Below are 25,736 nucleotides of genomic sequence, written 5' to 3'. Positions count from 1 at the left end.
GAAACAAATACCTATTTGATATTCCAAGAGTACGACTTAATCAAACCAGAAATTCTCTACAAATCAAGGGGCCCAGAATGTGGAATGACCTTCCCAACCATGTTAAAGACTGTACCTCTCTCAACCAGTTTAAGATAAAAACTAAGCACTACCTAATTAAATTAACTCCCTGTAACCTACCTTACCCCTATAATGTCAACCCATGTCTGTTATTTGTTAAACAATGCTGTTTGTCGACCTAATTTTTGTTATTTTTCTGCCATGTTCCCCCCTTTTTTATTTTTATATTTTCTCAACACATTTTATACTTTAATCTCAATGAGTATTAAGTTTTAGTCCTTAGTGTTTTTCCTGCCCGAAACGCTTTGCGTAATAGTGGCTTTAGCCATTGTATGTACTAGCTCTATCTATAAGTCAACCAATCTTTGTAAAAATTTATTGTATGCATGTACCTTACCTAAATAAACATTTTATTTTATTTTTATTTTATTTACTTTACCTGAATAAACATTTGAATTTGAATTTCCCGGTATCGGGCAGCCGGGGCGCATCCGATCCCACAATCGTCGTCGCCCCTAAATCAACACAATAACAAACGACATATACGAATCGACCTACAGGGTAATAAACTCATGGAACCGCCTACCCGCTGTAGCCGTAAATAGCAAGACATTACTGCAGTTTAAATTCCAGTTGGAAGATATGAGAAAGAGGAAGCATTGACAAGCATCGACTTCCTGTCCTCATCCCAGAGAGACAGTCACTTTCAGGTTAATTCCCTTAAGGTTCCCTTAATTAAATTAATTAATTCCCTCAACTCCCGAAATGCTATGCGTGTTAGTGGCTTTACAAGAATGTAAAATCATCAAGGCTATGTACTCTCATAAACCCAATGTACCTTCTTGTATATATATAAATCAAAATCAAAAGGTAAATGAGGAAAGAGTGGGAGGTCACCCACGACCTTCCTGGGAACCCCATATGGTTCTCTCATAACCCACAATACCACACATACACTGATTACAAACTCCCTGATATAAATTATCAATCGTACGTGAATAAAAATTAACAACAGATAGCTTTTAAACGTATTATCCAAGACGGAATTTAAATCGCGATTGTGAGGTCTTGTGAGGTTGTGATTGTGATTGAGGTTGTGATTGTGAGGTCTAGCTCTATCTATAAAGCCAACAAACTTTGTAAAATCTCTTTATGTATGTACCTTTGCCTAAATAAAAATTATTATTATTATTATTATTATAGGTAGGCGAAGGAGCGCCGCCCAGACCGTGACCGCCGCTCCGGGCTCTCAACACCTCCTTTGTTGGTCTCTTGTAGCTCCTGTGGTCACTGGTGGTCGGGGGGAGTATAGTCACAAGCCCCACCACTCACTGGAGAAGGTTCATTATAAACCATTACCAAGAGAGGACTGTGTGTGGTGGCAGGTGTGTGTTGTACGTCTCTCATGTTATGTTGTCTGGAGGTGTTTCCTGTGTGTCTCAAGTCATACTCTTACTCGTGTGTGTGTCTCAAGTCTTACTCTTAGTCGTGTGTGTGTCTCAAGTCTTACTCTTAGTCGTGTGTGTGTCTCAAGTCATACTCTTAGTCGTGTGTGTGTCTCAAGTCATACTCTTACTCGTGTGTGTGTCTCAAGTCATACTCTTAGTCGTGTGTGTGTCTCAAGTCTTACTCGTGTGTGTGTCTCAAGTCTTACTCTTAGTCGTGTGTGTGTCTCAAGTCTTACTCTTAGTCGTGTGTGTGTCTCAAGTCATACTCTTAGTCGTGTGTGTGTCTCAAGTCATACTCTTACTCGTGTGTGTGTCTCAAGTCATACTCTTACTCGTGTGTGTAGGTCAGTCATACTCTTACTCGTGTGTGTGTCTCAAGTCATACTCTTACTCGTGTGTGTAGGTCAGTCATACTCTTAGTCGTGTGTGTGTCTCAAGTCATACTCTTATTCGTGTGTGTCTCAAGTCATACTCTTAGTCGTGTGTGTGTCTCTAGTCATACTCTTACTCGTGTGTGTGTCTCAAGTCATACTCTTACTCGTGTGTGTGTCTCAAGTCATACTCTTACTCGTGTGTGTGTCTCAAGTCATACTCTTAGTCGTGTGTGTGTCTCAAGTCTTACTCTTAGTCGTGTGTGTGTCTCAAGTCTTACTCTTACTCGTGTGTGTGTCTCAAGTCTTACTCTTACTCGTGTGTGTGTCTCAAGTCTTACTCTTACTCGTGTGTGTGTCTCAAGTCATACTCTTACTCGTGTGTGTGTCTCAAGTCATACTCTTAGTCGTGTGTGTGTCTCAAGTCTTACTCTTAGTCGTGTGTGTGTCTCAAGTCTTACTCTTACTCGTGTGTGTGTCTCAAGTCTTACTCTTACTCGTGTGTGTGTCTCAAGTCTTACTCTTACTCGTGTGTGTGTCTCAAGTCTTACTCTTACTCGTGTGTGTCTCAAGTCATACTCTTACTCGTGTGTGTGTCTCAAGTCATACTCTTAGTCGTGTGTGTGTCTCAAGTCTTACTCTTACTCGTGTGTGTCTCAAGTCATACTCTTAGTCGTGTGTGTGTCTCAAGTCTTACTCTTACTCGTGTGTGTGTCTCAAGTCATACTCTTAGTCGTGTGTGTGTCTCAAGTCTTACTCTTACTCGTGTGTGTGTCTCAAGTCATACTCTTAGTCGTGTGTGTCTCAAGTCATACTCTTACTCGTGTGTGTGTCTCAAGTTATACTCTTACTCTTGTGTGTATGTCAGTCATACTCTTAGTCGTGTGTGTGTCTCAAGTCATACTCGTGTGTGTGTCTCAAGTTATACTCTTACTCTTGTGTGTATGTCAGTCATACTCTTACTCTTGTGTGTATGTCAGTCATACTCTTACTCTTGTGTGTATGTCAGTCATACTCTTACTCTTGTGTGTATGTCAGTCATACTCTTACTCTTGTGTGTGTCTCAAGTCATACTCGTGTGTGTGTCTCAAGTCATACTCTTAGTCGTGTGTGTCTCAAGTCATACTCGTGTGTGTGTCTCAAGTCATACTCTTACTCGTGTGTGTGTCTCAAGTTATACTCTTACTCTTGTGTGTATGTCAGTCATACTCTTACTCTTGTGTGTATGTCAGTCATACTCTTACTCTTGTCTGTGTCAGTCATACTCTTACTCTTGTGTGTATGTCAGTCATACTCTTACTCTTGTGTGTATGTCAGTCATACTCTTACTCTTGTGTGTATGTCAGTCATACTCTTACTCTTGTGTGTATGTCAGTCATACTCTTACTCTTGTGTGTATGTCAGTCATACTCTTACTCTTGTGTGTATGTCAGTCATACTCTTACTCTTGTGTGTATGTCAGTCATACTCTTACTCTTGTGTGTATGTCAGTCATACTCTTGCTCTTGTGTGTATGTCAGTCATACTCTTGCTCTTGTGTGTATGTCAGTCATACTCTTACTCGTGTGTATGTCAGTCATACTCTTACTCTTGTCTGTGTCAGTCATACTCTTACTCTTGTGTGTATGTCAGTCATACTCTTACTCTTGTCTATGTCAGTCATACTCTTGCTCTTGTGTGTATGTCAGTCATACTCTTACTCGTGTATATCATTGTATGGACAAAATACATAAGAGAGCCTCTTGCCTCTGTAGTGACCTTGCCTAACAAGAGCAGGAGTTGTATACAGGTTCCTTCTACAGGGAACAGCCACATCCTATACTGGCCACTGGGTCAAGGCAGGGTTTTTAATCGGAATAAGTCTCCGTGGTGTAGTGGTAAGACACTTGCCTGGCGTTCCGCGAGCGCTTTGTCATGGGTTCGTATCCTGGCTGGGGAGGATTTACTGGGTGCAATTCCTTAACTGTAGCCTCTGTTTAACTCAACAGTAAAATGTGTACTTGGTTGTAAAAACGATTCTTCGCAGCGGGGATCGTATTCCAGGGACCTGTCCGAAATGCTACGCGTAATAGTGGCTCTACAAGAATGTAACAACTCTTGTATATATCTCAAAAAAAAAAAAATAATAATTTTATATATTGTTAGGTTAGGGTTAGGGTAGGGGTTGGATATTAGAGTTGGGTTAGGGTAGGTGGATATTTTGTTTTATTTTTTATTTTATTTATATATACACGAGTTGTTACATTCTTGCACCTAATTACCACTTTGACTGGACGGTAGAGTGACAATCTCGCTTCTTGTAGGTTGGCGTTCAATCTCTGACCATCCAAGTGGTTAGGGTACCATTCCGTCCCACTGACCCATCCCAGATCCTTATCCTGACCCCCTTCCAAGTGCTATAAAGTCTATAATTTGGCACTTTCCCCTGATAATTAAAAAAAAAAAATGACATTCCTGTACAGCCACTAGCATGCGTAGTGTTTCGGGCAAGTCCTTATTCCTAATTTTCCCTGGTATATGACTTGCCAAATCGTTTAACAACCAGGTACTCGTTCACCGCTGGGTGAACAGAGGCCAAAGTTAAGGAGTGGCGCCCAGTCAATCCTTCCCGGCCAGGATACGAACCCAGGCCGGCCCAGTATACGATATAGGTAACGTTGTACCTAAAACATTCCCTAATGGATTTAAAACCAACCCAAGTAAGCTTAAGCTAACGATACTGTATATGCAACTGTAAATGGGTAAGTTTTAACATTTGTTGGAACAGAAGTTATCTTGGGTGTGAAGTTATCTTATTCGTGTGAACTATTGCTTTCATATGGGATACAGTCAAATGGTTTCATGCATCAAAGATGACTTCTTTTCTAGTTATTAAAACTGAATGTAATAGAGTATATTATTAGGTTGAATTAGGTTAAATAGTTTCTAAATTTTGTTTTAAGCTGTGTTATGTATAGCATTACCTGTATCCTTTCATGGACACGTCACGTCCTTGTTGAACAGTGGTAACACTCTTGGCCCTGCAAGTGATTTTTGCTATGTTCGAGCCCTGGGGCAGGCATGATCTCCTAGACATCCAGCACCTTATCTAATTGGAATGTGGTTGTAGACCAATTGGCACTACTTTACAGGTTTCTTTTGTCTAGGCTTCATTCTAGCAAATTGATCTATTACAGTACGTACTATATATGTAGAACGTTTCTAGGATATATTTGATTTTCAGAAACTTCAAAATTTTTCAAGTTATGTCAAATGAAGTGAAAACAAATAGTGGAAGCAGCAAGAGTCGTTTACCTGCTCCTAGTAGTCGAATACCAGCCCCTGGAAGCAGGTATAAACACCTTTTCAAATCGATCAAATTAAATTCATTCCCAAGTGATCAGGGTGAAGCAGATACACCAGATTTCAAAGGAATTTAATTTAATAAGCAAACAATACATAAAAGCATGAAGATATTTTATGATCTAAGCATGTTTATCATAGATAAGATTACTATTGCTGCTCCTTTTTCTCTCTACACACAATATATATCTCCATTGGTTTTATGCAGTAAAATGTGTCTTGAACTGAATCATTAACAAGGGCTACCTCATTTACAGGTATTTACTGTACAGTGGGTAATGAAAATGTAAATATGACTGGGATACAAAAATTGTAAAGTGAAAGTAAAAAGTAGAGGAAATACTGACTGGTTGTTACTTTTACTCAGTTATTGTATTCATCACCGGTCAGGGAGCCGGTCGGCCGAGCGGACAGCACGCTGGACTTGTGATCCTGTGGTCCTGGGTTCGATCCCAGGCGCCAGCGAGAAACAATGGGCAGAGTTTCTTTCGCCCTATGCCCCTGTTACCTAGCAGTAAAATAGGTACCTGGGTGTTAGTCAGCTGTCACGGGCTGCTTCCTGGGGCTGGAGGCCTGGTCGAGGACCGGGCCGCGGGGACACTAAAAAGCCCCGAAATCATCTCAAGATAACCTCAAGATAAGATCACTACAATTAATGACTCCACTTCCTACTTACTTAAACACTAAGAGGTACAGTGGGTTTGTGAGATTACATAAGATTGGTACAGTGGTACCTCCATTTACATATTTAATCCGTTCCCAGAGACGGGTCGTAACTTGAAATGAATTTTCCCATGAGAAATAATGCTAATTGAATTAATCCATTCTACACTTCCAAAAATTAACTTCAAAATACATTTCATACATAATACACACATATTTTGTATTATAGTATGCACAAGTTATAGCTTACCTTAATTGATTACGCTTGTTGGCACATGGAAGACAGTGAGAAGGGGGGGAGGAGGAGGAAGAGTGTTACTGTTTGGAAGGGGAGTCCCCTTCCATTATAACATCAGGCAGTGAGGACTTTTCTGGGGTATTCTTTCTCCTACATTTTGCAGGCATACCACTAGGACCTGGTTGTGGCTCACTACTTGCTTGTCTTACTAAGACAGAATCTGCCTAAAGACACTTGTTTTTCCCTACATTTTAACACTTGCAAGTAGTGAGACATCACACTGTTATTTAAAAGGTAATTGCAACGGCCTGCACCAGCTTTATCTGGGTGATTGTTGACCAGACCACACACTAGAAATTGAAGGGACGACGACGTTTCGGTCCGTCCTGGACCATTCTCAAGTCGATTATTATCTCAAGACCATTCTCAATCGACTTGAGAATGGTCCAGGACGGACCGAAACGTAGTCGTCCCTTCAATTTCTAGTGTGTGGTCTGGTCAACATACTTCAGCCACGTTATTGTGACTCATCGCCTGCGTTTATCTGGGTGAGTTTTTTCAACAAAACTGCAGTTCTTCCCATACTTCACACATTTTCTTAATGAGGAAGGGACATCCTCTACTGCCTCTACTCACAACTATTTTCTTAGGTTGAACCTTACCACTGACTTTCTTGGGACCCATGGAGTGATATGTAATAATTACTCTCATGTTCAAAAACCAAAAACAGAAAAACAATGAAATTCTTTATAAAGAATTTTAGTGCAGTCGTTACTTGGCGAGAGAGATTGGTAAACTGAAGCGCTCTGCACGCTTAGTCGACGCATATGTGAATCAACAAAGTCGCAAGTCGAGGCAAAGGTCGAGCCGAATTTTCCAACAAAATTGGGGTCGTAAATCGAAAAATTCGTAAGTAGGGGCATTCGTAAGTCGAGGTTCCACTGTATTTTTACATTGATGCAACAATATGCAGGTATGTCACCCAGGTAGAGGCAGGTATGTCACTCAGGTAGAGGCAGGTATGTCACTCAGGTAGAGGCAGGTATGTCACTCAGGTAGAGGCAGGTATGTCACTCAGGTAGTGGCAGGTATGTCACTCAGGTAGAGGAAGGTATGTCACTCAGGTAGAGGCAGGTATGTCACCCAGGTAGAGGCAGGTATGTCACTCAGGTAGAGACAGGTATGTCACCCAGGTAGAGGAAGGTATGTCACTCAGGTAAAGGCAGGTATGTCACTCAGGTAGTGGCAGGTATGTCACTCAGGTAGCGGCAGATATGTCACTCAGGTAGCGGCAGGTATGTCACTCAGGTAGCGGCAGATATGTCACTCAGGTAGCGGCAGGTATGTCACTCAGGTAGCGGCAGATATGTCACTCAGGGAGAGGCAGGTATGTCACTTGGATAGCGGCAGGTATGTCACTCAGGTAGAGGCAGGTATGTAGATTATGGGGAGGCAGGTATGTAGATCAGGTAGAGGCAGGTATGTAGATCAAGGGGAGGCATGTATGTAGATCAAGTAGAGGCAGGTATGTAGATAAGGTAGAGATCAGGGACCTGGCTCTGGTCCCTGGTAGACCAAAGAGAACCTCCGCAACTGATGTGACCTTTTCCTCCAGAAAGAAGCATCTCATTACTTTCAACACATGATTTTTGCTTTTATTACTCTATCTTGAGGTTATCTTGAGATGATTTCGGGGCTTTAGTGTCCCCGCGGCCCGGTCCTCGACCAGGCCTCCACCCCCAGGAAGCAGCCCGTGACAGCTGACTAACTCCCAGGTACCTATTTACTGCTAGGTAACAGGGGCATTCCGTGTGAAAGAAACTTTGCCCATTTGTTTCTGCCTCGTGCGGGAATCGAACCCGCGCCACAGAATTACGAGTCCTGCGCGCTATCCACCAGGCTACGAGGCCCCGTATGGGGCCTCGTAGGCCCCTCTATATACACATTAGGCCTCTCTATATACACATTTTATATATACCTAGTGTATGCAAATTTTCATGCACCATTATTAACCACCAAACAGTTTTTGAGGGTTTAATAACATTGTAACCAGTTATCAGAGTTCGGTCTTGTTCTGCATGTTTTGTTTGAAATTATAACTGCATGAATTGAATATTTTATATTTTCTTTATATTTCTAATATTTTTGCCATTGATTTTGCACTAAATGATGCATTTGGTTGTCAATAATGTTATTTATATCTCAGAACATGAAAAACATCAATGTACACAGATATATTTGTCATTAATATGAGCATAATATTATATTCTGAACAAAAAACCATACAGTTGTTGTTGTTATTACACTACATACACCCATTATATATAGCTATCTACATTTTTATGCACCATAACTTACTATGAGCAGGTATGGTGGGTGTGGTAATGAATTCAAAGCACAGCATAATGCCACACGCTACAGGCAGGTTCCACCCCTGGGACTGGAATACAAGTCATCAACAAGTACCCAGGTACTAAACCACACAACAACCACACTACTACCAAAACTGGATGAACCACTACCAAAACAACACGCCCTGGACATGGGTGGAGAGAGGGGAGAACTACCAAAGCCCACCAGAAGTGACACACAATATGGGAAATTATTCATATTTGCAAACATACAAGGTCTAAAATCAAATCAAGAAGTAAAGTGAAGTTCATAAGTGGCCTTCTAATAGAATCGAACTCGATATTTGGTGCATTTACAGAAACCCACACAAAAGACCACATGGATAGAGATATCTGGATCCCAAATTATAATCTATATAGATGGGACAGAGTAATTAGGTCAAGTGGAGGAGTAGGTCTGTATATTAAAGAGGAACTGGCATGTGCAGAGCTCCTGAAAACGACTGATGAGGTGGTAGAGGTACTTGGAATCAAGGTAGAAAATATAAATCTAATTATTATTCTAATATACAAACTGCCAGATGCATCAGTTGAGGAATTTACTGAGCAGATCCACAAAATAGAAAATATCCTTGATAACCTAGCAAACTCAGTACCAGATATTATCTTCCTTGGAGACTTCAATCTACCCAGTTTACAATGGAGAATAGTAAACAATAACATAAGCAGGAAATCGACTTGGAAATAACCAATCACAGGTCAGAGAACTACTGAGATTCTGTGACAAATTCTCGCTCAGTCAGCAGATTATAGAACGGACTAGGAATGAGAACACGCTGGACCTCGTATTCGCAAACAATGATGAGCTAATCAGACATTACTGTCTCAGACACTACGTACTCGGACCACAAGCTCATTGAAGTGCAAACATTAATAACGGTAGTAGGCCTAAGAGAAACAACAAGCGAGAAGGGTTATTCAATAAATTCATTTTTAATAATAAAAGGATAGACTGGGAGAAAATAAACAGGGAACTTACAAACATTCAATGGGAAAATGATCCAAGTAAAAAATCCTACACAATGAATAGAGAAACTGACTTCTGAAGCCTATGAAGTCTGTCTGAAACATGTTCCTTTAAGGAAAGCCAGACAGAGGTCCAACATAGAAAAAGAAAGCAGACGATACTACAAAAGAAGAAAGAAAATTAACGGAAATGCTTAAACAGACACGACTCTCCATACAAAGAAGGAATAATTAAAACGTGGAGATTGAAGAAATTGAACAGAGACTGAAGCATTCACATCAGATTGAAGAAAGGCAACTAGAACAGAAAGCAGTTCAAGAAATAAAGAAAAACCCAAAATATTTCTTCATATATGCTAAATCAAAAGCAAAAATCACTGCCAGTATTGGACCTATTCGTACTAGTGCAGGTTCATATTTTGAGGATGACAAAGAAATTAGTGAAATCCTTAAAAAGCAGTATGAGGACATGTTTAGCACTCCGATAAACAACATGAAAGTAGAAGAACCGGACAACTTCTTTATGCGTGGTATCCAAACCCCTGTAAATATAACTGATATTAACACACGAACATGACAGATTTTGAAAGAGAAATTGACAACATGCCCATGCACTCAGCCCCGGGTCCAGACTCGTGGAATTCAATATTTATAAAGGAATGCAAAGTGCCAGTAGCACAGGCACTCAGTATAGTGTGGAGGAAGAGCTTGGACACGGGATACCAGATGCGCTTAAAGCAGCAGACATAGCCCCTCTATACAAGGGAGGGAGCAAAGCATTGGCAAAGAATTATAGACCAGTTGCACACACGTCCCACATAAAAAAAGTATTTGAGAGTGATCAAGAGTCAGGTCACTAGTTTCATGGAGACCAATGACCTCCACAATCCAGGCCAACATATATTTAGAGCAGATCATGCCTCTCACAGCTACTTGACCATTACGACAAAATCACTGAGGCATTAGAAGAAGAGCAGAATGCAGATGTAGTATAAACGGATTTCGCAAAGGCATTCGATAAATGTGACCAAAATGAGGTCAGTGGGAATAACTGGTAAAGTAGGATGCTGGATACTCAATTTTCTATTGAACAGAACACAAAGAGTAACAGTCGGCCATATAAAATCGAGTCCAAGCACAGTTAAAAGCTCAGTACCTCAAGGTACAGTCCTTGCACCACTGCTTTTTCCTTATTCTCATATCAGATATAGACTCAAATACAAGGCACAGCTTTATGTCATCTTATGCAGATGACACAAAAATCAGCATGAAAATTACCTCTGCTGAAGACATTGAAAAACTACAAACAGATATTAATAAAGTTTTCGACTGGGCATCGGAAAATAATATGATGTTTAACAGCGATAAATTCCAGGTACTGTTTCATTACACACAGAAATCACAATAGCGTGATGCATCAAATGAACAAATCCACAAGGGCCGTGATGAGGATTCGAACCGACGTCCTCGCCACGCCCCTTATGGATTTGTCCAGATACTGTACTCAGATACGGTAAAAATGAGAACCTTAAACAGGGTACAAAACGCAATAAAATTTGCCCATAGTAGGAAAGCAACATGTCAAGGATTTGGGAATAATGATGTCTGACGACCTAACGTTTAGGGAGCATAACCAAGCAAATATTGTGTCAGCCAGAAAAATGATAGGATGGATTACGAGAACTTTCAAATCCAGGGCTCCCATTACAATGGTTGTACTTTTCAAATCACTTGTGCTGTCCTGTCTTGAATACTGCTCAGTACTCACTTCCCCATTCAGAGCTGGAGAGATTGCTGAAATAGAGGGAGTACAGAGAACATATACGGGATACATAAACGAGATAAAGCATCTAAATTATTGGGATCGTCTCGAAGTCTCCAAATGTACTCACTAGAAAGGAGACGAGAGAGATATCAAATAATATACACATGGAAAATACTGGAGGGCCAGGTCCCAAATCTGGACAGTAAAATAACAACATACTGGAGTGAACGATATGGAAGAAAATGTAGAATAGAACCAGTGAAGAGCAGAGGTGCCATAGGCACAGAGAACACTGTATAAACATCAGAGGTTCGCGGTTGTTCAACATCCTCCCAGCGAGCATAAAAAATATTGCCGGAACAACCGTGGACATCTTCAAGAGGAAACTAGATAGTTTCCTCCAAGGAGTGCCGGACCAACCGGGTTGTGATGGGTATGTGGGCCTGCGGGCCGCTCCAAGCATCAACCTGGTGGACCAAACTCTCACAAGTCAAGCTTGGTCCCGGGCCGGGCTTGGGGAATAGAAGAACTCCCAGAACCTCATCAAGCAGGTATGAAGCAGACAAATCCACTTGACACGACAAAATTCCTACAATACATCACTCACATTGCTGAATCTAGCCACAACACTACTATTATTATGAGATTCCTGTCACTAAATCATGAATATGAATAATTATCCTCAAGTACATTTTCCAAACAAACATGAGAACCGGTTTCATGATGCGTAGATGCACGAAACCGTGGCTGTGTGCTGGGAATGTCTGCCTCCCACTGTGAACATCATAACCAGCATTGTATTCACTGATGTCTGAAACATGTATATAGTCTTTATCACAGTCAGGATCTTCTATGACACTATCATTGCAAAATAATTGCAGTCATTTATATATTTTTTTCATTATTAATTGAAGCACGAAGGCACGTGCTGCACGGTGGTGCTGTGAGCTGCTGCACTACCCGTGAGTAACGGGGAGGTGGGGGGAAATAGCTCTCTAGTCCATTATCCCACCCCTAGTTAACTATTCTAATGGGGGATTGGGGGAAATAGCTCTCTTTTGTCCATTATCCCTCCTCGCAGTTAGCTATTCTACAGCGGCCCATCCCCCCCCCCCCAGAGTCCCTACTGCAGCCTGTCTAATTCAACACCTTGTGACCTAGATATTTGATTACCTAGGTATCACGAACACAGGGCCTTGTAACCTGATCAGCTACCTGCGACTCAAGAGAATTCTAGAACAATTCACTGCCACGAACGAATCAGAGAAACGAAAGGAAAGTGATGAATAATGCAGTAATTGGTGAGGGTTTGGGGTGGGGGCGGTAGGGAGGAGGGAGGAGTAAGGAGGGTCGTCAGGTGAAAGGGACAGAAGGGGAGGGAGAGGAGAGGGAGAAGGAGGTGAGTAGGAGAGGTAGTGGTAGATGTAGAGGTAGAAGGGTAGATAAGTAGAAGTAGAGAGTAGAAGTAGAAAGGCTGCCACCATCTATTCAAGACCATTACATACCAGACAAGGAATGAAACTTGTTGATATCACAAAATTCTCAAAGATGTATCAACAGGTCATTATTAGCATGATTTAACTGGAATCATGTTTCAGGCAAGGTTCTTTTAGTCACTAACTCTAGTTTGCCATATATCAGAAATTCCAAGAACTCTGGAACACAAAATCAAATTAAAAGTAAGTGAATCAATTATTTATTTAGCATGAAAAATATCAGAATTCAAGCAATCGAACTGAAGGTTCATTATTAATGTACAAAGTGAGTCATTACACCAGAATTCGAGACCACTACAGCTGTCTGCCCCTGATAGTCACACAAAACTAGTAAACACGACTAAGTCACCTTTTATGTTCAACTCACCAAGTGTCTGCCTATAGTTGGATTGAGAAGGGGGGAAGGGAGGGTCTGCAGTTGACAGAGACTGTCCAGCCCTGTCCAGCTGACAGCCTCGCTGGCTATGCTGTCCTTTTCTCTGCTCTGCTGGCTGTTCTCCTGTCTTCTCTCTGTCTGTGTACAGTACCCTGGGTATATATTGGGGACCAACTAGCTAACTCTGCCCATAAGTAGATAGCCCCAGGCACTCTACCAAGCCACACCTTAAATTGGCGGCATGTTTGAAGGTCATCCCCGGGTAGCCGCCTGCAATTATGAGCTTACACTATATTACACTATATATACATGTTGTTTATAACTATCTACACTATTGTGCTCCATAAAAGAATCTAAGGTCAGCCTTGTGGCCGAGAGCTGAGAATGGCAGGTGCTGCCCCAAATACATTTTTACATAATTATTTTAGTGTCTTTGAATGGTTTTATATCTAGTTTTTTGCAGTAATGTTATTCAATTATGTGTAATATATAGAATGTATATAGTTAAATTTGTGAAACTTCGCTGTTCTAAAAAATATGAAGCTTATATATGGCGACATATTAGATCAACCAAACAGTGTTCCTGTTGTTATTGCACTATAAAAAAATAAGGTTTTTTCTTTATCCAAATTTGAGGAAAATCAGTATCAAAGTTCAATTTATAGGAAAATATGTTAATCCTAAGAAAGAGAATGATTTAAAATATTTTGTTCTACTGTATATATATTCGATATTTAAAATTATTTGGAAAGAAGAAACTCACAAATTTATGTATTTTTCACAATTTTTGGAAATGCTCGCTCTTAGTGTTAAGAATATATTATAAAGTACAGTAATATTACTTGTATCAGGTAACTGTAAGATTTGTATACTATAGAATACAGGACTGTATTTCATGATAGTGTGGTGTTTACATTATTAGACACGCCCATCATAGGGCACCAGGGAGTCCTTCCTTGACTGACTGTGATTTAAAATGATCATGTCTATTTCATATGTTTAACTTTTATTGCGTATAAATTACTTACAATGTTCACACATCAGACCAGCAGGAGCAGCAGTGAGCAAGGCATCGGGATCAGTTGGACGACTGCCACACCCCACGGCAGTCAGACCCTTAGGCCCCTTGAAGATGAACACTTCTCGCCCTTCTGACCAAATGACAGGTATGGGATGTGTACGCACTTTATTATAGCAGAAGGATGGGAGGGTGCTGTAAGTAGAGAGGGAGGGAGGGTGCTGTAAGTAGAGAGGGAGGGAGGGTGCTGTAAGTAGAGAGGGAGGGAGGGTGCTGTAAGTAGAGAGGGAGGGAGGGTGCTATAAGTAGAGAGGGAGGGAGGGTGCTATAAGTAGAGAGGGAGGGAGGGTGCTGTAAGTAGAGAGGGAGGGAGGGTGCTATAAGTGGAGAGGGAGGGAGGGTGCTATAAGTAGAGAGGGAGGGAGGGTGCTATAAGTGGAGAGGGAGGGAGGAAGTAATAAGTAAATAAGTGTAGAGAGAGGGAGAGATGAAGCTATAAGTAGAGAGGGAGGGAGGATGCTGTAAGTAGAGGGGCGAGCAGCACTAATGAGCAGGGAGCTTGTTGGACGAAGTTTTTCTTCTTTGTTTTCTTTAGAAGGGGGGGGGGGGGTTCTTATGTTTTTGAGGATGTAGTTGACAACGTTCAACCAGGTAGTGGTCTGTTTTTATTCGCTTACCTTTCTGGGTGCCTTCCCTAGTCTATGGTAAGTATGACATACTTTAAATGTAAAGTGTTCAGGAGCCATTGCTCCCTGCGCCTCCTTGAGGGGGCTAGGTTCTGGCTCTCGGTCCCCGGTAGGCAACTAGACCTCTACAACTAATGACCCAACTAATATAGCACTATATCAGTGTGATAGTTTTAGGGAGCTGGTCAGCTGAGCGGACAGCACGCTGGACTTGTGATCCTGTGGTCCGGGGTTCGATCCCGGGCGCCGGTGAGAAACAATGGGCAGACTTTCTTTCACCCTATGCCCCTGTTACCTAGCAGTAAAATAGGTACCTGGGTGTTAGTCAGCTGTCACGGGCTGCTTCCTGGGGGTGGAGGCCTGGTCGAGGACCAGGCCGCGGGAACACTAAAAGCTCCAAAATCATCTCAAGATAACCTCAAGATAGCCTCCGGGGCTCACCCAGAAACTGACATTTTATTACGTTCCATGCTGGTGCCTGGCACAATGGTGCCTGGGCCTGGTGCAGAGTGCATGGGCATGCTGCCTATAGCTACTTCAAAGTCAAGTGGGGCTAGGGTAACATCTGATATATATGGCTTGGTGGTGGTGTTGCCTTAATAAAAAGTTTGTTTGGTTCATTGGTCTGTAATGTGTTCAGGGTTCACTGAAAACAGAATCACACTGTAACCTCAGTTTTCACTCATTTCTTTGCTGTTATCTGTGAAGATTCCATCACTCTTGTGCAAGGTTCCAATGCAAGATGTAATTTTTGTTCTAGATTTTTCATAGGAGAAAAAGTATTTAGGATTCCTCTCTCTCTTTCACTTTTGTCCTTTTGCTCTCAGTCTCTCCTGGATTTTATATGATTCTTGCAACCTTAGCTCAATTGTTTTTATTTCTTTACTTAGCCTTCTTTGTTATTCATGGTTAAAATTTAAATCTTGACAGTTATATTCACTCGTTAAATTAAATGGATACTGTACGGTAGTTTGTTGAATCGATGTTGCATTATATACAGTGGCACCTCGATTAACGAGTTTAATCCGTTGTGGCACCGAGCTCGTTATGTGGAAAACTCGTCTTAAGAAACAAATTTCCCCATTTAAAATAAAGGAAATAAATTTAATCTGTTCCACTCCCAAAAACATCCATACTTGTATGACATTTTATAATGTAAATATAATACTGCACATGTAATTATAAATGTTTTGTTGTACGGTTTTCATGTTTACTTTACCTTATGAAGAGTAGTTGCTGGCTTGAGGGAGACGATGGGGAGGTGGGAAGGAGGAGAGGGGTTATGGTGTGGAAGGAGAATCCACCTCTGAGTCAGGCAGGCTCTCTCTTCTTGGGAATTTCACCCCACTGGGACCGGGTTGTGGTTCACTATCACTGGCTCTTCTTTTCTCTACTTTTGCAAAGAACGTATCTATTGACAATTGCTTTTGTCTTTGTTTTAGGATATCCCTAAAACAAGACAACAAATTGTCATTAAACATGTTCACACATCGAGTTGTCACTGCTTTATCAGGGTGATGCTTTTCCAAGAATGCGGTCACCTTTTCAAACATTCCCAAGACTTCCCTGATCTCAGTGGAAGAGGCAGCATCCTCCCTTACCTCCTCCTCCCCTTACTAATGGTGCAAATTGTTGATGAGGATCTGCCACACTCCCTTGTGAGATCAGTCACACGGACACCACGCTCATGCTTTGCTATAATTTCCTTCTTCAAATCCACAGTAATTGTGTCTTTCTTCCTCTTGACAACATTATCTTTAGCAAGCAGCTTCTTTGGCCACATTGTGCATTACAAATTGTAGTCACAAAACCACAAAACCCCCAAAAAAGCGCAAATAAATGCAGAGGGATGCTTGTCGTGCATGATACAACAACAACACTGGCGTCGGAGGCGTCCGAAAATTTGCAAGAACCTGCGAGATGCTTGGAAGCACCATGTGGTTTTGTGCGTTAATAGAGGTGAAGCTCGTCAATAGAGACAAATTTGCTGCGAGTGGCTCGTTCGTTACTCGAAATGCTCGTAGATAGAGCTGCTCGTTAATCAAGGTGCCACTGTAGTTTATTGAATCAAAGTTGCACTATATATTATTATAATTGGTATAGAAACATTATCCTAATTTGATAGTACTGTAATGTACTGATTCATAGTTTTGCGAATTTTGCGCTCGTAAATCAAGTTATTCAAAACTCATAGTACAGTATAGTAAATACATTAAAACAAGTGATAAATGATCCAAGAAACATCCATGTTGAACACTGGATTCGTGTGTCACATACTGTATTGTCAGCAAAGTTGACATCAGGTGTTGTCAGATGCTGGACCAGATCACCAACATGCCAACGTTCACACCTCGTCCAACCAGTAGAAAGTGTTGTATCAATTTTTCTGTGAGGAGTCCTGTCGGCTCCCTAAAGCTATCCAATTTGATATGTGCAATATTAGTTTGGGGACATCAGTCACAGGCGTCCTTATGCCTATCCGGGAACCACGAACCAGAACCTGGCTCCCTCTCAGAGAGGCGCAGAGAACAATGGCCTATGAGCACTGCACATTTAAAGTATGTCATAATTGCCATCGACCAGGGAAGGACCCAGAACGGTAGGCAAATCAAAACAAACCACAGTCAGATAAAAATTGTGACCTATGTCCAAACATAGTAAAAGAAAGAAAACCAGAAAGAAAACAAACAAGCAACACTTCATCCAACTAGCACTCTGCTCATTAGTTCTACCACCCCAAAGGGGGACTGAGGGAGGGGGAGAGCCGGCTCAAGTGAGCTGGCAGCCCAGTTCTTGAACTGCTTGTGGTCGGATCAGTCACCTCTGGCCTCATATTCTTGTTCTGGGTTTTGCCCTGTGTGGCTGTACCAGCAGTGTTTGTGGTGTGGTCACTAGGTGTCTTCTTGTACAAGGAGCAGTCTGCGGCAAGGACTGTCTTCCCTAGGTGCTTCGTAAGTACTACCCTTGCATTTCAGGGTTATCTTCCCTGGGGGATTCGGAACTCAGTTCCCATTAGAGGACTTTCTCGCTTGAGGTTGTCTTTGCCCTTGGGTTACATTGGGCTCTGGCTCTGAAAGTCTTGGACTTTCTGTCTTGCCCCAGGTGGGGGAGTGTTTTTGACTGGAAGAGGCAGTGCTGCCCCACTTTGTGGCTGGCGCAGCCTGCTTTACTTCAACGCAACAGCCAATGCTTCTTTCTGACTGTCAGTTTGTTGTGTGTCTTTGGGGGCTTTTAGTTTCCTTTTCAGGTGTTTTATATTTTGTGAATGGAGGAGGTCTGCCCAGCTAGCTTCTTATTAGGCTACCTAAGTGGTGTTGATGGTCCTCCTCTGTTGCCCCCGAGGTCTCCTGCTACTAGTGGTCAGTTGGCCTGCTATTAGACGGGGGTTTTACCGGCTTAGCCGGCCCCAGTGCCTGGGCTTTCCTTAGGGCTGATTGACCCTGCGGGGCCCTGGAAAACCCTGTGGGCTCAGTCGTTCCGTGGATACTTCTTCTGAGTCCACTTTTGCCCTGTGTGAAGTCGTAAGTTGTTCGTCACTCCTGCCTCATGGAGACGATCATCCATACTGCCTCTGTCTTGCTGCCTGTTGGATTGGGGATATCTACAACCTGGAATCTTATGGGACTTGTTCCCTGCTTGTGCTTTACTTTATCACTTATCTAATGATCTTAGGGATCAGGCAGCAGCCACATTGCATACTTGATTCTCTTTTTGCAACAGGCCTGGTTGCCCAGTTGGATGCCCCAGAGCTGTCCCACTTGGGTTTTAGGGACAGGGATTTGGGAGTGTTGGTCGCTTCGGCCTTAGTTCCATCCACGCCCCCGCTTCCTCCCCAGATGGGTGTGGTTCACCCTTCTCCTTTCCACCTGCTTCCGGCTCCCAAACGTCTAAGGGTTTCGGAGTCGAGGCAGGGTTTAGCTTGGGAGGCTTCGGGGGCTGCACCTTCTGATTTGGGCGTAGAGGTGGTTGAGCCCGTTTTCCCACTGGGGCTTCTCGGTCAACCTAGCAGATGCCCTTCTTGGAAGCCTTTCCCCTGGATTCTGCCTTTCCTTCTGGGGTGGAGGGTGTGGATGAAGGCTCTGCGGCAGGGCCTTTGTCAGAGTGTTCCCGGGGCTCAGGAGGATTCCACTTGGAGCTCTTGCTCCTGCTCCTTCTGGGCAGGGGTTTGTTGCTGCAGAGGAGCAGCAACTCCTCCAAACATTTTTGTCCCCTCCGTCCCGTCTGCATTCATTTTAACATATTTGCCAGTGTGATTTATGCACCCTTGTCGGACACATCAGTCTTTTTGCTTGGATGTTTAGTACTGAGAGAGAACTATTTGCTTGTGTTTCATCATACTTTATTGCACGTTATTTAATTGTGGTTTTGGTACCCCTGCTCTTACCTCCTCTCAAATCAGTGGTTTCGTTGTTTTATTTGTGGCAGGTGTTTTAGCTATACAGTTTGTGAATCTTTTCTGGGTAATGTTTTATGTTGCTGTGACTGGCCACCAGGGCGGTGCTTTGGTTGTGACGCGCCATCCAACAGCTGTGGCTTGTCATCTGCTTCTTGCAAATAGCTGCTGGGCGATTGAAAGTTTATCATTCCTTTCCCAATTTTTGGGTCAATTTTCATTTCGATTATGGGCCCATTGATCTTACCTGTAACTTCAACGTTTCCCAACGTATGACATGCCTCAGGTGTGGGCTATGTCTGCTATAAAATGGGTGGGGTGGTGTGTGCATTAGTGTGTTCTTCCCTCATCACTGCTGTTGTCATCAGTAGTTTTGGTAAGTTTATACTCATATCGTTGTGCTTGCGGGGGTTGCACTTTAACTCTTCAGACCCACCTCTTATCCGTCGTTCTACTGGTAATTACCTAAGTGTAATTACCTAAGTGTAGTTACAGGATGAGAGCTATGCTCGTGGTGTCCCGTCTTCCCAGCACTCTTTGTCATATAACGCTTTGAAACTACTGACGGTCTTGGCCTCCACCACCTTCTCACTTAACTTGTTCCCAACCGTCTACCACTCTATTTGCAAAGGTGAATTTTCTTATATTTCTTCGGCATCTGTGTTTAGCTAGTTTAAATCTAAGACCTCTTGTTCTTGAAGTGCCAGGTCTCAGGAAATCTTCCCTGTCGATTTTATCAATTCCTGTTACTATTTTGTATGTAGTGATCATATCACCTCTTTTTCTTCTGTCTTCTAGTTTGGCATGTTTAATGCTTCTAACCTCTCCTCGTAGCTCTTACCCTTCAGTTCTGGGAGCCACTTAGTAGCATGTCCTTTGCACCTTTTCCAGTTTGTTGATGTGCTTCTTAAGATATTGGCACCACACAACAGCTGCATATTCTAGCTTTGGCCTAACAAAAGTCATGAACAATTTCTTTAGTATATCGCCATCCATGTATTTAAATGCAATTCTGAAGTTAGAAAGCATAGCATAGGCTCCTTGCACAATATTCTTTATGTGGTCCTCAGGTGATAGTTTTCTATCTAGAACCACCCCTAGATCTCTTTCTTTATCAGAATTCTTTAAAGATTTCTCACATAATATATAGGTTGTGTGGGGTCTATGTTCTCCTATTCCACATTCCATAACATGACATTTATTAACATTAAATTCCATTTGCCAAGTGGTGCTCCATCTACTTATTTTGTCCAGGTCTTCTTGAAGGGCATGACAATCATCTAAATTTCTTATCCTTCCTATTATCTTAGCATCATCAGCAAACATGTTCATATAATTCTGTATACCAACTGGTAGATCATTTATGTACACAATAAACATCACTGGTGCAAGAACTGAACCCTGTGGTACTCCACTTGTGACATTTCTCCATTTCGATACATTGCCTCTGATTACTGCCCTCATTTTTCTGTCAGAAATTTTTCATCCATGATAGAAGCTTACCTGTCACCCCTCCAATATTTTCCAGTTTCCAGAACAACCTCTTATGTGGAACTCTGTCGAAAGCCTTTTTTAGGGCCAGATAGATGCAGTCAACCCAACCATCTCTTTCCTGTAATATCTCTGTGGCTCGATCATAGAAACTGAGTAAATTCGATACACAGGATCTTCCAGATCGAAAACCATACTGTCTGTCTGATATTATATCATTTCTCTCTAGGTGTTCTACCCATTTAGTTTTGATTAGTTTTTCCAATACTTTCACTATTACACTTGTCAATGATACAGGTCTATAATTGAGGGGTCTTCCCTGCTGCCACTTTTGTAGATTGGAACTATGTTAGCCTGTTTCCACACGTCTGCTACGATTCCTGTAGTGTACACATTCCCTGAGCTTCTCGGGCTCTTTATCTCTAAGTTTGATCTTGAGTATGGTGTCAACCTGCACTACTTCCCTGCCTCCTGCCATTCCATTTCTTACTACTCTGCCACTGGACAAGATCATTCTAATGACTGATGCTCCTTTGGGTACTCGGCTTCCACCTGTGGTCCCCTTATGTGTGTACCATCCATGTTGCTTCATACGTCTTTTTCTACCCTTTCCGTTGCCTTGCGGAAGGGTGAGTGGTGGTTATGTCTCCCGGTCTTGTGTTCCCCGGGCAGCCTTGTCTTGGGTATGAGACTGTGGTTCTTTGTGTAGTAATCCCTCAGTCTTGTGTTCACTATCTGTGGTTATTTGAACTTATTTTCACTAGTTTGTTCTTGGCACCGTTTTGTGCCTAGCGACCTTACCCTGTGTACTCATCTGGCTCCCTAGTCTACATCGCTCGGTATCCCATCCATATTACGGCTACTTTAGACATGGAAATTTTTTTATTCCCAAAAATAAACAAAAATAATAAACAATGTAAACAATGTGCATTTTATCTGCTGGCCAAATGCAATAGGTAGGTAGGGCTCCCCTCCAGGTTCATTTCAGTGTGACTTAGGGTTCCTCGGATTTGTCTTTTCAGAGATTTTTCTTCTTCTCAGCTTACCCCTGCTGAGGTTCAGGGCCCTTGGTGCGTACCTCCTCCAATCCCTGGTTAACGCTTCTGTTATGAATCCGGTTTTGTTTGAGTTTTGTTCCTCTTACACTGATTGGGTGCACTCTGAGGTACCAGAGTCTTCCTGGCTGTTAGCCTACCTTGACGACTGGTTGGTGTGGGCTTCCTGCCGGTCAGGGTTCTGGTTCTTTTCTGGCTTGCTAGGTTCAGGCTCCTCGTAACTTGGTGGAAGTCCCAGTTGGTCCTCTCCCAGGTTCAAACTTGGCTGGGCCTAGTGTAATTACCTAAGTGTAGTTACAGGATGAGGGCTACGCTCGTGGTGTCCCGTCTCCCCAGCACTCTTTGTCATATAATGCTTTGAAACTACTGACGGTCTTGGCCTCCACCACCTTCTCACTTAACTTGTTCCAACCGTCTACCACTCCATTTACAAAAGTGAATTTTCGTATATTTCTCCGGCAGCTTTGTTTTGTTAGTTTAAATCTATGACCTCTTGTTCTTGAAGTTCCGGGTCTCAGGAATTCTTCTCTATCAATTTTATCGATTCCTGTTACCATTTTGAACGTAGTGATCATATCGCCTCTTTTTCTTCTATCTTCTAGTTTTTGCATATTTAATGCCTCTAACGTCTCCTCGTAGCTCTTGTCCTTCAGTTCTGGGAGCCACTTAGTGGCATGTCGTTGCACCTTTTCCAGTTTGTTGATGTGCTTCTTAAGATATGGGCACCACACAACTGCTGCATATTCCAGCTTTGGTCTAATAAAAGTCGTGAACAATTTCTTTAGTATTTCTCCATCCATGTATTTAAAAGCAATTCTGAGGTTAGAAAGTGTAGCATAGGCTCCTTGCACAATGTTCTTAATGTGATCCTCAGGTGACAGTTTTCTATCTAGAACCACCCCTAGATCCCTTTCTTTGTCAGAATTCTTTAAAAATTTCTCACATAATTTACAGGTTGTGTGGGGTCTATGTTCTCCAATTCCACATTCCATAACATGGCATTTATTCACATTAAATTCCATTTGCCAAGTGTTGCTCCATATACTTATTTTGTCCAGGTTTTTTTGAAGGGCATGACAATCATCTAGGTTTCTTATCTTCCTTATTATCTTAATCTTAGCATCATCAGCAAACATGTTCATGTACTTCTGTATTCCCCCTGGTAGATCGTTTATGTAGATAATGAACATTACCGGTGCAAGAACTGAACCCTGTGGTACTCCTCTCGTGACATTGCTCCAATCCGATACCTTGCCTCTGATTATGGCCCTCATTTTTCTGTCAGTTAGGAAATTTTTCATCCATGTTAGTAGCTTACCTGTCACTCTTCCAATATGTTCCAGTTTCCAGAACAACCTCTTATGGGGAACTCTGTCGAAAGCCTTTTTTAGGTCCAGATAGATAAAAATAGATAGTGTCCAGATAGATAGTGTGGGTTTCTCGGACTGCGTCCATTTCTCTCCCTCCTCCAGCTTTCCTAAGGTTGCAGTTCTGCCTTCAGCTATTTTGAGGGGGGGCCTGGGTCACTTGGGAGTTGCTTGAGCAGCTGTGCAGGAATCTGAACTTTGCCCTGTTGGTTTATCCACTAGGCATGGGTTGGTTCGTAGGCTGTTCTGGTATCTCCGGAACGGACTCTTTTGCTACTCTCGTGATCGATGGGTTTGTTCCCTGGTGTCCTTGCGCCAGTTGCTGCATCACTGGCTTCCTCTTCAGGGTTTTTTGGGTTCGGTGCCATGGCGCCTTCCTTTTCTCTTGCTCGAAGTGTTCACAAATGCCTGCCTCGTCTCTCAGATAGGGCTTTGTGACCAGTGCTCACCAGTCGAGCCAGGGGCTTTGGGGGCTATCCTTACGTTGGTCTCACATCACAGTGCGGGAGTTTGCGATGGTGTGACAGGTGCTGCGTTGGATTCGGCTTCCTTGGGGCTTGGTGATCCGGCTCCATTCGGACTGCTCCCCCATGGCTCATCGTTTCAACCTTTTATCTTTGGTCCGTGGCTCTTTGTGGCTGGTCACTTAGAGTAGCTCTTTTACAGAGTTCTCGGGCTTAGCTATCCGTGGCATTCACGTTCAGGGAGTGTCCTGGCTGCCAGATATCTCGTGAACATCCAGGGCCCCCTCTGGCTTTGTGTTGCATTGGGGAGACTGTTCCGGCTGTCAGTCTCTTCTTCGACTTGAGATCTGCATTGCTGCTGCCTCCCGGGTTAGTCCCTGTTTTTTACTTACCCTCCCTCCCTCCCTCCGGTCGGCAGCCTTCATCATACAAGGACTGGAGTGGTGGGCTGTTGGCTCACCAGAGTTGGCTGCCCCTCTTCATCTTTGGGGTGGGGTTGCCCTAACAAGCAGGGCTGCTAGTTTAATGAAGTGTTTTTGTTGGTTTTCTTTCTGGGGGAGTTCTTTTGCTATGTTTACATAGGTCGTAATTTTGATTAGATTGTGGTCTGTTTTGTTTCGCCTACCTTTCTGGGGGCTCTCCCTAGTCGATGGCAATTATGACATAGTACTGTACTATAAATGTACAGTGCTCATAGGCCATTGTTCCCTGCTATGGCCTATGAGCACTGTGCTCATAGATGAACACTGCGCCTCTCTGAGGGGGCCAGGTTCTGGTTCGTGGTTCCTGGTAGGCATAAGGATTCCTGTGACTGATGACCCCAAACTAATATAACACACAACGGTTTAGATAACTTCAGGAAACTTCCGGGGCTCGCCCCAAAAATGTTGTTTCATTACATTCAACGCTGGCTTTTTCCAGTTTTTCTTCCATTTTGCTTTCTGATTAATAATTCTATGAAAAAATATATTTTGGAAACGTTATGAATTTGTTCATAAGGAGATACTGTATAGCCATATTCCAATAGCCATATGTCCGAGGGGCAATGTAGCAACTTTCCCATATACTTTAAACAGTAGTATTTGATAATACAATATATACAAGAAAGATGGAAAAGAGTCAGCATGGCTCTCTACTTGTAACTACATGCAGTATAGCTAATATTACACGTAGTGTATATATGCACACAATTTTATACATGTGCAAAATAATTGACTCACACTTGCTGCTATTGATAACCGAGCATTTTAGACCAACAGGATTCACAGAAGTCCAGTAAACCTCTGGGAGCACAGAGAAGTAGTGTGAGTAGAGGAGTCTTACGAAGTGGTTCACGTGGTGTATCCAGAGCTTCATCATCGGCGATGAGTCGTAGAGCGGGGTCCTCAGGATCAAGCAGGAGAGACACTGACTCCGTGGATGAGGATGGGTAAGTTTTGTTGGATGTAAAATTATACAACATTTCCACAATATAACTGCAAAAGAATTCTTTTGCAGTTTAAAAAATCTAAGAGATTTTCATTATATTTTTGTTTTCTTAAGATAGTCTCCATATGGAAGTATTCAAGCCATATATGATATCACTATCTTCTCATCCTTGTGCTGCATGAATGTGAATGAAAGAAATGTAATTTTGAGGAGGTAAACATTCTGAAAGAAACCCAGGACTTCATATAGGTATAATAGCAGTGAGGACCTTGAAGATAACATTAGGTGTTATTTATAACCATTAAGTGCAGGAAGGTCAAGGGAGGAATATGATGATTGTAACGCAACATGGCGAAACATGTGTAAAAGGTGACCACAGTGGCAAGGAGAGCCACAACAAAGCTTCTAATACTTGAAGATTTTAATCACTGGGAAATAGGCAGGTTAACAAAGGATTCTCACAGTGTAAATGTAACATGCAAATCAAGATTTATGACCACTACAGATAAACACATCCTTTGGCAGCATATGGTGGAGCCGACAAGAGCAAGAAGTGGTGATCTACTGACTACCAAAGACCTCGTGTTTACCCAAAATGAAGATGATTTAGGGAAATTTAAATATGAGGTGCCACTTAGAGCCAGTAACCATTGCATTATTGTGTTGCCTTGTGGTTACTTTTTATTTTTTTTTTTATT

The 25,736-nt window shown here is 42.4% G+C and overlaps 1 long non-coding RNA gene across 1 annotated transcript; it reads left to right on the top strand.

Annotated features, from left to right (window-relative positions):
- Positions 1 to 1,256: 1,256 nt before the first annotated feature.
- Positions 1,257 to 25,034, top strand: LOC138356219 (uncharacterized). The gene is made up of 3 exons (XR_011224256.1): positions 1,257 to 1,445; positions 14,181 to 14,302; positions 24,862 to 25,034. It is a non-coding gene; the product is annotated as an uncharacterized lncRNA (long non-coding RNA).
- The last annotated feature ends 702 nt before the right edge of the window (positions 25,035 to 25,736 follow it).

Source organism: Procambarus clarkii, chromosome 71 (assembly GCF_040958095.1).
Source record: "Procambarus clarkii isolate CNS0578487 chromosome 71, FALCON_Pclarkii_2.0, whole genome shotgun sequence".
NCBI classification, from domain to species: domain Eukaryota; kingdom Metazoa; phylum Arthropoda; class Malacostraca; order Decapoda; family Cambaridae; genus Procambarus; species Procambarus clarkii.
The sequence above is the reverse complement of the archived record's forward strand: the minus strand, read 5'-3'. Positions and strand labels throughout refer to the sequence as shown.